Below are 13,047 nucleotides of genomic sequence, written 5' to 3'. Positions count from 1 at the left end.
CCAGGAAAGAGAAAAGTCCCATCAAGTGCCCGTGGCTGAAACATCCCTTGCATCTGCCCACATGGATTGCCACTCAGTGAGACACTGGACTGTGTCAGTAAAGGGGTTTTGCCAAGGGTCAGGCTTTGGGGAGAGCTATGGCAGCATCCTCCTGCAGCCACACCCATTTTGTCACTCCCTGCTAGGATATTTCTCAGGAAATGAAATCCCCACACAAAAGGAAGATAAATATTAATAACAGCCAGGCAGCAGGCAGGTATCACCACATTACTACTCACATTTCAATGCTGAGAATGCAGGTGGCTGCCTCTGAATCCCCCAAAACATACGTTATGTCTGGAAGAGTGAATCTCTACTAGCACCCACCCAGTGAATGGAAAGCAGACTGTCCCTGCTGCCAGCAATGCCAAGTTGGACATTCTGCTAAAGCACAGGAGAAAGCTCTGGTGCCTCAGGGCTTAGAAATGGTTTCTCCATTAATCTCCAGGGCACCAGGGCTAGATACAAGAAATCAGACAAGCTGCTTCTGGTCTCCACACGAGCTGCTTTCCACAAGGACAAGCTGGTGCTCACCTGAACATCCACTGATTTCCACAGGTCCCACCTGAGGATTTTGGTGCCTCTTGCGGGCAGGCTCACAGGAGCTGGCTATCATAGCCCAGCTGTGGCACAGACACCACTGAGAACTCCTGATTTTACTGCCATGATTGCAGCACTGGAAGCTGCCAGAACAACCAAATGAGAATCTCTTCCAAAGAGAGTCCACAGAAAGGCAGAAAGGTTTGTAAAATGCACGTGCTAGCAGTTACGACAAGATTACTTCATTCCTGTCCTTCAAGGATGTGGTGAGAATTTTTAATAGTTTTCATAGTTTTTTAACTATGAAAATTCACTTTAAAAAGCTGGAAATGAAGCTACTGAATTCCTTATGTGATTTCAGTCTCACAAATTTCAGTAGACTTTGGAAAGTAACATATCTCTACCAGGGAAGAAAATGTGATAATTTATAGCCCTGAACTACACAGTGAACATTAAATAAGCTCAGTATCTGCAAACTCAAAAGGTCAAACAATCAGAGAATTCGCCTGCAATTAAATTATTTCAGCTCTGTAGAATACATTTTTCTATAGTAGCAACAAGCTTTTACTCACAATGAAGAATTAATCTTAGAATCATTTAGGTTGGGAAAAACCTTAAGGCCACTGAGTCCAACTGCAAACCTAACACTGCCAGGGATATTATTAAAGTTAAGAAGTGGGCAAGTGTTGAATGCAAATCAACTGAAGACTTATAATTTTAGCACTGGAAACCACATATACTGGAACCAGAATACTGGAAGTGACAAAATGAGTGACAGAAAACACAACACATTAAAAATCACAGAAAACAATGTGATTCTAAATAAAGCTATAGACATGAGAATAAAATAAGAGAGAGACAACATCTAAAATTTAGGATAATAGTTTAAGAAATTCATTGAACTTGAGTCACAAAAAGATTTATTTTCAGAATCTTAGTTAAAGGTGCCAGTAGACCATGATTAAAAAGAAACTGTAAAGTCTGTACTTCTAGCTGTGAGTTACTGAGTTCTAGAAGAGTAATTCCCAGGCAAAGTGACATTCACTCATTTCTGCTGTTTTCATACCAAATTACATCATGAACCGTTGAGATATTATTTTATATATTTGAAAGATTTCATTCAAAGGGAACAGGAATCTAATTTTGTAATGCTTAGGAAAAGAATTTTCTGGTAAATTTGCATCATTTCTACAGACCTCATAAAAACTGTGGAGTCTCTTGTTCTCAGTCAAGGTGAGTTAAGAAATCTCAGTGCTGATGGTTATTATTAATGAGTTTTCAGCCTAGAGGACAAAAAAAAAAAAAAAAGGAAAATTCTATTTATTTGAAAAATAGGGTAGAGTCCTTGTACTGTTTCAGTTTTACTGAAGTAGGAAATATATGTTAAGCAGCCCAAAGCTTGCATGGGCATCCATTTATTTTACTGGAAATATGTACACATTTGAGACTACCAAAGGTCAGAACAAAGTAATCAGGTTTCTTACTGCCACTGGACTGAACTCCATCGGGAATAATTTACATAACATTTACATTTCTTCCCCAGGATATCAATAATCCAGCGCTAAAGACAGAATAGCTGCTGGTGAGTCTCACCTGCCCTGCTCAAGGATGTGAGCACCACCAGAAATCCACTTTTGAATAAATGGAAACACAAACATCAGCTCCATTCACTGCAGCAGAAACTTAATTCTTTCATAAATACTTCTTAACATAGATGTCAAGGGGTACAAAGACTTATTTTTGTGCTGAAGTTCCTCCTATCTAATTAAAGATCTGACAGCAACATCTTGTCTGATATTTGCCTCAGAAATGCAGCTTCCATCAAGGCTCCTTTTTCCTAAATTATGCAATTCTTTAGCTCTGAACAGACTCAATACCCCTCAGAACAATTAAAAATAAAAAAGAAAAAAAGTTCAGTGGAGGGGATAGGAATAGATAAATCCATTGCAAAATACCCAGATCATCTTGCCATGCAAATTCCACAGTGCCACCACGCATTAGAGAAGCTACATGAAATTCTACTTTTCCCCTTAATGGGCTAGATATAAAGCTAAAATTCATGTTTAAGTTATGAGATACATCACTAGAAATGACAGCAGAGCCCACATGTGTTCTGGAATGGGATCAGTAATGTGTTTTTCTGGATTTATGCTCTCCATGAAATGAGGGGTTTGGTACACACAGGGGATAGGGGCAGCTCAAAGGGATGTATTTCAGTTTGTCCTGTGTTTTTGAAAATCCAGTATTTCAGCTTAACTCTTGCCTTTCCCAGGTGATCTTTGTGGAAAGATCAGAGTGAGAAAACAAAGCAGCTTTTACAAAGCAGCTAAGTACATCTTTTCTTAATGTCACATTGCAAACAAAGCCATTAGAAACGACTCTGTAAGTGGAAACGAAAAAAAAATTGATTTATTCTGTAAAGTTTTAATGCAGTGAATCCAATCCTCAAAAAAACAAAATCAATACAAACACAATCATGTTTGGAACTTTCTACTTATGTAATGAGATTAAGTACTCTGGAATTGAAATTGTATTCATTTTGAATGTGGTGACAGTTTCAGATAAAAGAAAAGTGTTTCAGAGGTAGATGAAATATGTTTTTAAAATGAAATATCTTTAACACTTGGATGCATATTGTCTGAATTAAAGCCTTGCTGCAAAATGTACATCTATATTTCAGAAAATATTTTTCTATTAACAGGTCTGAGATTCAAATTTTGTGCAAAAGGTATGTAGAAATTTCACCCCTGAGAACCAAATATCTCCAATTGTCCTTTAAGCATTTAGAAGTACAAACAGTTCACATCATAGTACTAGAAATTATAACCAAATAATGCAAATGTGTTTTTCCCTGAAAACAGCTGTGACAGGAAAGACATTTCTCTAGCTAGATAACAATAACAAAAAGAAAATAATATTCTGATTCCCTACACCAACACAATACATTTAGGTTTTCTCCTGTCACAGAAGATTTACAAGCAGAAATAGATAATAAAGAGCAGAGCCATGATTTCCACAATTCCATCAGGCAAAGGAGAGAGCAGGTGACTATACAAACCAACAGCTGTGTCATCTCAGCATCCTGCTGCAAGTAGGGGGATTTTCCTCTGAGCAATAGGTCTGCATTAAAGTTTCATAAGCTTATTTTATGCTAGACAGAATGACAATGCACATTTCTACGTGGCCACATGGCTTCTGGACATGAATGCAGCCAGTTATTATAGACAATGAGATTTTTTTTCATTGCTATAGAGACTCAGCCCTTCATTGAATCACTGGTCATCAGCAATCAGTGATGGTGGCAGGCTAAGGAAGAAAAAGGAGTAAAAATCTGTGTACAGACCTGGTCAGACCATGAGAAACAGCTTTTATGAGGACTGGGGAAGAAATAGCACGAAATACTTTTCTGGTTTATTTAAGACATTTCCCAGCACTATGGCACATGTGCATGAACACTGAAAAGGTGCAGTTAAATAGCACAAGCACGGGGTATTGGGTGGAAATGCAGCTCAGATTAAAGGCATTCAAGATCCTCCCTTTTCCTCTGTAATTCCACAGTCACTGATGCCTTCCACAACAGAGCCAGGATCAGCAGCCACAGGTGCAGCAAACCCCAGCTCAGCCCCAGATGAAATCCCTCATTGCTGGGCAAGGAGGGAGGCACTGCCAGAGCAGGAGAGCACCCAGCCAGAGCTGTATCCCAATGCACATGCACCAGGGGGAGGCATTGACCAGATTTATGTGCTGCAATTAGGAGGGCTCATCCTTTTACCGTCGGGGTTTCACAGGCTCAGGAGCTGTGAAATCACCTCCAGGCCTGAGCCCACAGCCCTGGTGCTCAGCCCAGCCCGGGGGCTGGCATGGCACGGTGCGCTGTGGCACTGAACTGAGCCCACCCCGATGGCAGCACCCTGCCCAGGGCTGGCACACACACAACAGGAACCTCCAGCAGGTTCTGAACACACAATCTCTCCTGAACAAAGTCCCTCCAGAACCAGACTTTGTTTCAGAAAACTACTTTTAAACATGCATACAAGAGAATCCATCATAGACCCCCATAACAAAAATCTTTTTTTCCTATTCTGTAGTGCTATTTCTCTTCTATTCTGTACTGCTCCTAACCACATTAGAGTTTTGGGGGGGTTGCAGTAAAGCTGCTTTTAGGGTGCCCTCAATGACTGCAGACTGTGACAGCTCAGAACTGTGTTTCTAAAGCTGTGTGAACTCCTGTGCCCAGGCAGGTGTCAGCTCTCTGTGCCTTCAGGCAGCCACACAGCACAGCAGGGACAATAAACTGGTTTCTGGATAGGTGTGCTCTCAAATTACATAAATTTCAGAAACAAAATGCATAGACTGAGGTAACAGAATTGTTAATTAGGTGGGAAGAAATGGCCTGTCAAGCTTTCTGAAGGAAGTTTCATAGCTGGCGAGGCTCATGTTGCAGATATCAAAAAAAAATTTGTTTTTTTTTTAAGTAAGCACTTTATGCAGGCAGGTTAGGAGCAAAATACACAACAATGGAAAATTCTTCTTCCTCATGCGAAATTCCCTTTCCCCACCTGCTTGGTACCCATGTTGCCACCATGGCTTGTGTTAAAATAATCACCCTGAGAGAAGGAATCTCAGCATCATAACAGTTTGCTATTTCTCCATGAGACTGTGTTCACTTCAAACTACAAAAATAACTTGGGTTAAGTTTAATCCATTCTTCTATGCTACCATGCTTCAGAAGAGAAGGGAATGACAACTCCTCACAGGCAGTGTAAAATCTAGAAAAGAATCTAACTCAAAGGGCTAATAGCTATTTGACATTAAAAAAAAAGGCACCAAACAAAAAAAAATCTAAAACTAATTGTCATAAAAATCTCCCCCTGTTTATGGCATGCTAAACAAAGATCAAGAGACTAAGACATTTGTGTCTATGCTTTTTTTTTTTTCCTTCACAATTGTTATCTAGATGCAAAAGAGAAAGAACTAGAACCAGAGGTCAGGAGACCTATGATTAACTTAATAAAACCCCCAAAAAAGAGAGTTTGGGGTTAGGATTTGAGATATTTTCGTACACTAAACCTTTTTGTCTTCAAAACAGTGCAAAGAGCATAAATTAAGGGATCATAAATTAAAAAAGAACAGCTTCCACTTTTATACTTTTTTTTTTTGCCTTTGGCACAGGGACATGAAAACAGCAGAAAACTGGCCCTGCTTCATTCAGTAATCAGGCTGGTAAAAGAAAATTAAAAAGAAAAAAAACAAAGCAGAAGCAGAGTGTTTCAACTTCCCACTCTCTGATTTTCCACAGGAGCTGCAATTCCACTGATGCCAGAGCAGCCAAGATCAATTGATGCCATTGAAGCAGGGGACAGGTACTGCAGGCTGGAAGATGCTTTCACATTCTGTCCCAGAGGCACCACTGTATTATCATCACTTCAAATAATTAGAAGAATTCTGATGCTGGCTAAAGCATTATCTGCATAATTTCAAATAAAGTAAATTTTCCTAGATAGCACTTCAGAAGGTGACTAATTCCTGCACCTGTGGAGATTTGCCCTACTGACTTCTAGATGATCTTAGCAAATTTAAAATATTTTTGGGCTCCTATCTTCTGTTCCTCAGGTCCCAGGCCTCAAGAAAAATGTGACATTCACTCAAAGTGAATTATTAACTTGATAAACAAAAATCTGGCTTTACACAGTGCAATTAAATTGTGAAACTCATTATCACAAGTTAGCACTTAGATGAGAAGCTTAAAAATAAATAGAGAAACAAGGCACTGCAAGGATCACCAGAACAGCAAGATTGAAAACAGTGAATGTTGATCAGTTTGGGAAAATATCATCTCCCAGGCTACAAGCCCTCTTTGTCTACAGTTGTTCTAGAAAGAGACACTCAGACCAGGTGGATTCCAGGAGATATGGTCTGATACTGGCTAAAATTTACCTTTGGGACTCTGCCTTCTCAAAAGAAAAGGCAATATTCAGCTGCAGCTCTCTGCAGCACAGCAAAGACTGGCTTTACCAACAAGAACCACACCAGTAAAATAAAGGCATGCTTGGAACTCTTTGGAGAGATTTAATCACTAAGCATAATTCTGCAAAAGGCTTCATTCTGTTTCTGGGGCAGTAAAGAGCATCATCTTGATCTTGCACCATTATATACTCCACAACTGAAGAAAACTTTGGCTTCTGATAAAATTTTATACCTATGGTCAAGGAAACATGAATCAGATCAGCAAAACTGCAATCCCAGCTCCACAGAGCATCTTCAAAGCTCCCCCTTTTCTGGGTTTGCCAAAGCAGCCCAGCGGTGAGCTGTGCCCAGAAATGCAGCCTGGCACCTCCCTGGGCTCTGCTCCACTCCCTCCACATGAACAATTTGCAGTTCATTATCAAGAAACTCATTTCTAGGGCTGGTACACGCTTTTACAATCCTCAGGCATTAGCTGCTGTTCCACCAGTGAGGTTGGGCATCCTAATTACAGGAACTAACTTATTTTTGACATCTCCTTGCTGGGAACCAAGCTGAAGGAGCTCGATGGGGTTGGGAGCAGCACAGAAATGAAACGAGACTCACTTCAAACAGCAGCACTGAAACCACACACTGCAAGTACAGGTGCTCCTCCTCCCTGCTACCCAGTGTTTGCCAGATAAAGTGGATCTTTGCTGCTGTGTCAGAAATGTAATTTTACAGACACTTCAAAGACCTTCAAAATGCAGTGGCCTCACTGCCCAAGCTTCACTGAAGTGTTGTGGAAAAGCACAGGTGCTGGAGGATGCTGGTTTGGGGCTGTGTGGAATGAAAACAAGCTGATTTATTTTGTTACGAGAGAGGGGAAAAAAGAAAAAGAATGAGATATAACAAAAAGAGAGGAATTATAAGGACTAATTTAAATTTTGAGATTTTTTTTAAAATAATCAAGCTATAATCCATATCACAAATAGGCTTGGACACATTTGGCCCTCCTGACTGCCAGGGCACACTGATCCTCATATTTTACTATAATAATTCAGAAATAATGGTGTAAAACAAGTAGTTGGTCTAGAAATACAAATCTTAGCTTCCAAACTAGTTTTGTTTGTTTTCCTTCAAATAGTTAATGGCAAAAAGAAACTATGAGTTGCAGAACTAACAGTACTGGTAGGTTTGTGGCTCCAAAATGTGTAACACATTGCTGGCAATAATGAAAGCTTTGTTAGATTTGGGATATTTCATATAAATTCCATTAAGAACTCAAGTGCTAAGCACATGATGAAACATTTCCCTCACGGACACTAACTGGGTTGCTTTCCTTTAATTAGCCATCTGCTGCCATGGAATCCCTCCAGATATTGTAAGCTGAATATCCATCTCTCTGTCAGGTTTTACAGTAATCCGACAACAGGTTAAAAAGTTACTGGGTGAATACAGAGGGACAGACTGACAATGTCTCCAAAAAAATTGAATTGCCTCAGGAAACAAGGCTAAAATAGATGCATAATTTATATTTGCTTCTGAAGATGGGGCCCCTGTCAAGCTATAATGAAGAGCTCATAAGTTAATTTGATTGTTTAAAAAAATACATCAGCAGAAATGTATCAATGCTTCAAACATTTGTGAATTTTTGAGGTGCATGCAGAGCAAATACTGCTCCCACAGATGAGAAGGGCAACTGCTGGATGAACAGATTAGTTAGGGGATGGTAGGTCAGATTTTTTAATTCTTATAAAAGTTCAGTAGAAGTTTGATGAAATGTTCAATTAAAATACATCCTAAACTCATCTCTACTTAGCCCACACTGAGATTCTTTGCTAACCCCCAGTAAGCTCAAAACAGCCATTAAAATTTGAGAGCAATCTTGCACAGTGCAGAGGATACTATTATTATCTGTGGTAACCCACACTAAGAAATGCTAAAAAAACCCTGCAGTTCATAATAGTTTAGACTATGGCACCATTGACGCACATTTTTCATTTTTTTTTCCCAGCAAAATTAGAATTCTGATAGGCAATAAGAGACCTCTTGCAGCTGAATGGAGATGCTGGAGAGAAACACAGTGCTTGTACCAGCTGGCAGGTCAGGCAAGTGTTCTGTGATCACCTGACTTTATCTTTCTGCAAAAACGTACTCAAATATTTCCATGCAGCTGCACTGGAGATTTTAACTCATTGGTCAAACCCGAGAAACAAACATGGGCTGTGGGACACAGCAGTGACCCAGCCTACACCACCCTTTGCTTTAAAATATGCCATGTGTATTGACTTTCATAAATCCAAGCCATTCCAATCTATAGGATCATTGCAGCTTTGTCATTTGGTGAAAGGGGAAAAAAAGAGTAAATAATAGGGGAAAGAGGCAACACATTTGTACCCATGGATCACCTCAGAAAACCACTGCACACTTTCATAAATCCAAGCCAATCCATAGGATCATTGCAGCTTTGTCATTTGGTGAAAGGGGAAAAAAATAAAACAAATAACAGGAAGAGGAAAGAGGCATTTGTACCCACTGATCACCTCAGAGAGCCACTGCACAGTTGCCACTCTGAAAAAATTGGCTCTGTCCTGAAGAGGAGGGGCAATGGCAGAGTTTCTCTGCGAGTTCTCAGCAGTTTGGTGTCAGTGCCTGGCTGGCTGCACTCTCAGCACAAGCAGGTTACACACAGCAGCAGTGCCAGTACAGCCAAAAACCCCTGCACAGCCAGAGAAGGGCTGAACACAGAGTCCATCAGCCCAGGGCTCCTCCAGCTGGGTTTGTGCTGTGCACAGCCCTGCTCTGCCTGCTGAGACTGCTCCAGCACCCAAACCCCTCACACCTGACCAGCCTGCAGGGACAGAGCCTCTCCCCTGTATTAACCCAGCAGAGATGATGACTAAATCCTCATTTGTAAGGCAGACCGCATCTCTTCCATAAAGAGATCACTGCCAGACAGCAATACCACATACCCAGTTAATTATGATTTTTATAATTTGGGCTCTTAATGGTTTCTTAGTCAGAAAGCAGTTATGAAAAAGCTTTGGAACATAAATACTGCATAAATTTTCATAACTTAAGACAAAAAGTTGGTCGATGCTCTCTAAAGCTGACAAACTGCACACTACAGTAGTTAGGGAGAGACCAGAGTTTATGTACAACCTGCATGCAAACTCCTATTGCTCCTATCCACTTCTTACAAACTGGCAATCACAGATGGTCTCATAACAGACTTGGAAGAGAAAATAGATCTTTGCATTTGGAATGTGCAAGTTACACTTCTACATTACCAGATTTGTAATTCACAGCACGACATTCAATGAAGGAAGACATGGTAAGGGTGTTGTACATTTTAACATACTTACATAATGAGCAATTATGTTGAATACATTCAAAAATAGAATTTATGTAGGCTGGGAGAAGTCCACAATTAGTAATAGCTTTCCTTTCTAGAAGTTCTGATACCTTGAATGGCTTACATGGATTTTTTTGGTGCATTGATGCAAAACAATTTTCATATAACAAACAGTGAACCCAATCTGAAAAAGTAACAATTTTATTTTGGAAATGGCATCATGAAATATTGTGATTCCACAATATTTGACAGAAGAAGTGCTTTATGATAGCGCATTGTTTTATTTTTCCAGTCATCTCAAAACTTCCAATATTTTTTTTGTTGTCAGGAATAACCTGTAAGAACCCATAAGAACCTGTTACTTTTTCCTTGTTAGAAAGAAAAAAATTAAAAGGACACAAGTTTCACTACTCTTGAAATACTGCTGTGTAGGGAGGTGAGATGGCCTGAAGAAAAGAGGAGCTGCTCAGATGGATACAGGAATGGACACCCTGGAGCACCACTGCCCTGGCCCCCATCTCCTGTTACATTCTGCAATGCCACTGTCACCTGCATAACAGCAGCAGCACCCAGGTTTAGAGTCAATATTTGAGATGCTGTTCAATTTTAAAACTGTTTTCTCCAACTCTGGGCCACCCACATGCACTAGCCAAGCAGAGGAACAAGGGAGGGTGTGATTTTGCTGATGGAAATGAACAAGCTGCCTTTAACTTTGCTACTCTTTGGTGTCAATCATCCCACCTCCAAAAGTCTCACCACGCTGCATCTCAAGGATGGAGGACTGTATGGAAAATTTGTAATTAATCCAAACCAATGTCACATGGAGACAAAGTGACCTTATTCCAATCAGTGAGAAAGGCAATATAAAACCCACCTGCATCTGCAGTGCCTTGCACAAGCTACTTACACCATAAATCATTTAGTCAATAATGATTCATAACAAAGAGAGCTTATTTTGGTTTTGTTACTTACAGCTTGAGCTTGTAAAATCAGGCACATGCAGACAACTCACTTGAAGCAGCTTTGGATACTGGGGTGAGACATTTTATAATTTAACCAGATATGACTTAAAAAGAATTCATCATTGTTAGTTAACCATAGTAATTATATGGGAACTGGACACGTTACACTCCTGGAAGGGACCACATCCTGCTGCACATCCCCTCCCCTCAGCGCTCCCTGGCTTTGGGTGTACCTGCAGTGCCTGCAGCCTCTTTCAGTCCCCATCTTCCTGCCCTGCCCATCACTGCAGCTGCCAGCACCTTGGTTTGGGGGTTATTTGAACCACAACAAAGCAGCTTTGCTGCTTCTGTTTCTATGCTTAAGTGATTTTTATAAGCAACCATTTTAAATACTAATACTTTGATAGATTTTTGTTTGTTTGTTTGATTCTGTTCCTTACTGCACAATTGAGTGCAATGACTGCCAAGGTCCTTACAGCACCTATGACCTGCATTAAAACCTGGAGTGATGTCAGGGCAGCTTATTTCCATGCCCTGGTAGCTGTCAATCGTCACAGAAAATGGGATTGGTTGTTTAACCAAGGCTGGGCCTTTCTTATTTCAGGAGTAGAAGCACTGTGAACCACTGTAGACTGGCAGCAATGCTACTTCTTTATGGTGAGGAGCTTATAAGCCACACAGCCACCAGCCATTTGTCTTTTTCTCAGGTCAGAAGAGTGCTTTGCAAACAGGATTTAGCCCATGAGTCACTATTTGGCCTTCTGTTCCCTAGAAAAATCAATTATCAGTTCAAACTGCCTTTCTTCTGTGACTCCAAAGCCATAAGGGAAGCACCTTGGATGCCCTTTCTTCCAGAGCAGAAAAAGAGAACTACAGCAGCATTATTGCCCTCTTTCACCCTTTCCTCTTTATCAAGTTCTCCAGTTCCAAAGTGCAAAGAGGAAGAACACCTTGGCCCTTGCAGCAATGGTCAGCATTTATTTCCAGGGCCTCTTCAACACTGATGATTACCTCAGAAGAGATAAAACTACATAAAAACAATTATGTTTGTCTTCTGTGCACTCTTCTTTTGCCTGGGAAGCAAGAATGAGTGATGTACCTCTAAATAATCCCCATGAATAACACTTTGGAAGGCTGCTGAAAGCATATTAGGGTTACTCAGCACAGCTGGGAAATTTTTCCTCTCAAAGTTGAGTATATCCCTCAGTCCATACAAAAGTGTCCCAAAACAATGAAGCACTTGCACAATCAGGCATTCATGTCCCCTCCCAGCAGAGTCACATGTAGAAATGTTTTCCAAATTGGCCACCAATAACATCAGAGTCTTCTTTACCACCTTCCTCATAGCTGTGGCTACATTAGTAAACATAAAATGTACTTTCCTAAGTTAAGCCAACCAATTTAGGACTGACAAATTGAATGACTCATTTTGCAAATGTTTCACATTCATTTCTCAGCAAAATTAATCCTGAAGAAGGAAAGCTGCTTCTATAGTAGGTATTAATATATTTAGTATCATACTTCTTTCTCCATGCTTTGCCTCCTCAGTTTTATGTATTTTCCACACCAAGGAACCACAATAAAATGTTGGTGTCAGTTTAAGTTTGGAGCACTGGGGAGTTTTCAGCAAAACTCCAGTCTGGTTAGAGATTTCCCCCATGTCCCTGGTGTCCTGATTCACTGCTGACATCCCAGAATACTTTGTTCTGTATAACCTCAAAGACTTGTGGATTTTCACAGGTGGAAAATAGACATTACATTACCATAGGAAACAATTGTGGGACACTCATCGACCATCCCTGCTGCCCAGAGGCAGCAGATGAAGTGTCCCCACGGGGACAGAAGACTCAATTAATCACCACAATTATACAGCAGGCAAACACAATTAGAGACAAATACTTCAGCCTGATTTCTCTGCTGAGTGTTTAAGCTCAGGGAAGCTGGGCAGGCAGTAAACACAGAACTCCACGTGTTTGATTTTATCAGAGGTGGTAGAACACCATCAAACAGCTCACTTCCCAGTGAGTCTGACAACACATTTGGGCTGCAGGGTGGGTACCAGCCATGCTGCAGGGCTTTATGTGCATTTTGAATTGTCACTGCCAGGAGCCCGCAGTCAGGAGTAGCAACAAGGAATTTTTGTGGAGCAGAGTCAGACTTCCATGCCTCAGGCACTGCTTTGTCCTGCTCCCACATTCCTTGAAA

Source organism: Melozone crissalis, unplaced genomic scaffold (genome assembly GCF_028551555.1).
Source record: "Melozone crissalis strain CALT ecotype California unplaced genomic scaffold, PUWL_Pcris_2 ptg000068l_1, whole genome shotgun sequence".
In the NCBI taxonomy this organism is placed as follows: Eukaryota; Metazoa; Chordata; class Aves; order Passeriformes; family Passerellidae; genus Melozone; species Melozone crissalis.
Note: the sequence above shows the minus strand (reverse complement) of the source record.